Here is a 3468-nt window from a genome sequence, read left to right on the forward strand (position 1 = left end):
CTATGTAGCAGAAGATGGCGTAATTGGCCATCACTGGGAATAGAGGCCCCTTGGTCTTCCAAACTTTATATGACCCAGCCCAAGAGAAGGCCTGGGCCAAGTAATGGGAGTGGGTGGGTAGGGGAGCAGAGGNGGGGGGGAGGGGTATAGGAAACTTTCGGGATAGCATTTGAAATGTAAATAAAGAAAATAATCAATTAATTAATTAATTAAAAAATAAATACAATAATAAAACAAAACAAAACAAAAACATAATTATCAAGTTGTGATAGTTAGTGTTGTCAAATCTACAGAATTACAATCACTTGAACACAGGCCTCTGGGTGTTCCTGTAGGGGATTATCTTGATTATGTTAATTGATGTGGCAATACATATCTTAATTGTGGATATACTAATCCCTAGACAGGAGAACCAGGACTAGGTAAGTGGGAACGCGTGCTGAGAAGCTCTTTGCATTCATTATTCTCTTCTTGCAGATATACTATGAGCAGCTGCTTAACGTTCCTGCTGCCTTGACCTCCCTGCCAAGATGGACCGACTATACCCAGAACTGTGAACCCCAATAGACCAGCTCTCTCTTAAATTGTTTTTGTTAAGGCATTTTATCTTGGTTAAACATTTATTTTATATCATGTTTATGTTTGTGTCTGTATGGGTGTATGTACACTGGAGTGTGAGTGTCCTCAGAAGCCAAAAGAAGTTGAATCTCGTTGGAACTGGAGTTACAGGTAGTTACGAACTGCCCAACCTGGGTAATGGGAACCAAAGAATCTTCGTTGCAAGTGAGTAAGCATTCTTGACTGCTGGGCCATCTCTTCTACCTTCTTATCAAAGTGCTTTACCACAGCAATAGTAAAAGAATTGAAGACACGAGTCCTTCTCAATTATTTGACTAAAACAATATTGTTTTTAGTTTATTTCATAACTGATTGTAACCTTTCAAAGAAGTATTGTTATTTATTTCCTTTGAATGTACACAGACTTTTATATTGTTATCAAAGATTGGTTGTTCTAATACAATTACTGTTAAGGCACCAGATAGCTACAAATTTTGACATAACAATTTAAAGCTTTAAAACTGCTTAGCTTTTAATCTGAATGTATAAATTCAAAAAGCAACATTAAGGTTATTTTCAGTAGCAAACTTTTTTCATCCAAGTATATATCCTGAAGAAAATTATCTCAGCTGCATAAATTATGCTTTTACAACTTACATGAAAATAGACACTGTATAAAATTATAAGACATATCACAAATTCACTAAAATGTGTAGAAGTATAATATAGTATGCCTATAAAGAGAGCTCAAGGAACAACAACAGTGGGCTTCATGTCTAACTTCAAATTCAAGGATTGGCAATATTAGTTACACTTCATATACCTAGTAACTTTTAGTATTTTCATCTACAGTATGTAGGTTCCCATTTCTTAGAAATGTCTTCAGGCTCAAATATAAAATATACTAACAATCATGGTAAGTTATACAAATGTAAACTAATGTTTTTAATTAAATTGTGTACCACAAATATCTAAATAGTATTCAGATTAGCAATTCTTTTTGCTTTATGCATAATTTTGGTGGTCAAAATTCATTAGAGGATGTGTCTACCCAGTAAAGTTGATATTGCAACTCAATAACACAATTTTTACTTAAGTAAAAATTAACTATAAAATGACACTTTAAAATATAAGAAATTACCAAAAGCAATGTTTTAGAAATTTAAACATGTTTTTAATTATAAAACGATCTCAAAGATGATTGTTTTGAATGTTTTTGAATGGCTAACTGGAACTTATTATATCTCTTTTACATTTCTTACAAGAATTTGTCAATCTGCAATTTAGTAATATTTCTGTATATACTCCTATGGTATTGTACCATAACCTCCTTAGTCTGCATTAATTATCAACTAAGCTCAGTCTAGAATCACCTGAGAGAAAAAGTATCTCGATTACATATTCTCATATTGGTCTGTTGGCATGGTTTTGAGGGATTACCTTGATTTTTAATTGGGGTTAGAAAACACATCGTGAGTGCCATAGTTTGCTGAGAGGATGGTCCTGAGCTGTGTAAGGACTCTGGGGGAACACAAACCTACGTGCTCCAGAAAGCGAGCTAGGAATCAGCATTCCTCCATGTTTTCCGCTTCAAGTTTCTTCTTGAGTTCTTACCCTGCTTTCCCTCGGTGATAGGATGTGGCACGGAAATATCAACAAAATAAAACCTTTTCTACTCCAAGTTGCTTTGGGTAAGTATATTTAATCATAGCACCAGAAAGGAAACTAGAATAGCCTTGATGTTTGGTTTAAGATACTGCTCTACAAAAATATAAAATGAACTACAAAACAATCAAGTAAATCTATGTTTGTAAAATGAAAAGATAATGGCATTTACTTTTCATGCATTGTATTTTTCTGTGGGTATAAAACATAATGGAAAAAATCAGCTCTTATGAACTATTTAAGATTGGGAGCTAAAATTGGATAGGAGGGAGGAGAATGAATTACCAAAGTAGAACTTCACTATCAACATATGTAAATGACTATTCATATGAAATAAAATTGGCCTACGAAATGAAACCTTTCCATTTTGTTTCCCATATATGGAAATACACTTTCTATGGGGTGGCTGAAAATAAACTGTGGCTCACAAAATCCTCATCTTAACCTACGTACCTATAATTTCTTCTTTTTAGTTTCCTTTTTCTTTCATTTTTTAAGAGAAGTTCTCATGCAGCCCAAGCTAACCTGGAACTCACTATGTAGGAAAAATTACCTTAAAGTCCTGATTCTCCTGCCTCTAACTCCCAAATGTTGGGATTATTGGTGTGAATTACCATGCCCAACTTTGTACCTGCAATTTCTACACAGAATTGTAGAATCCTCATATAAGAGGAGAGAGAGGCCAGGTGCTTACTGTATTTATTTTGCCCCAAAAATATTGAGCCATCTTGAGATAAAAATAAAGTCACATCCTTCTTTCTTACTATTTTTCTTCCATTTTATACTTTTATAGAAAACAAAAATTTTTATACAGTATACTCTGATCATAATTTTCCCTCTCCTGAGTCCTCCCAGATTCTCCACCTCCCCAGTTCCATACCTTCTTTCTCTTTTTAGAAAACAAAAAGGCAAAGAAAAAAGCAAACAAACAAAAGTAAAAGGACAAAAAGAGCAGAAAGAAAAACAGAAGAAACATATACTCATATAAACACACACACACACACACACACACACACACACACACACACACACACTCACATCATTTAATTTTAAATATACCTTGACTAGCTCAGAGGCTGGGCAGTTCTAATCTTCCCTGCAGCTAGCACACACACATTTCTCCCAGGTACTCTCCTAGCTTAACAACTTCTTTCTTCTTCTTCTTCTTCTTCTTCTTCTTCTTCTTCTTCTTCTTCTTCTTCTTCTTCTTCTTCTTCTTCTTCTTCTTCTTCTTCTTCTTCTTCT

This window comes from Mus pahari, chromosome X, assembly GCF_900095145.1.
Source record: "Mus pahari chromosome X, PAHARI_EIJ_v1.1, whole genome shotgun sequence".
Lineage (NCBI taxonomy): Eukaryota > Metazoa > Chordata > Mammalia > Rodentia > Muridae > Mus > Mus pahari.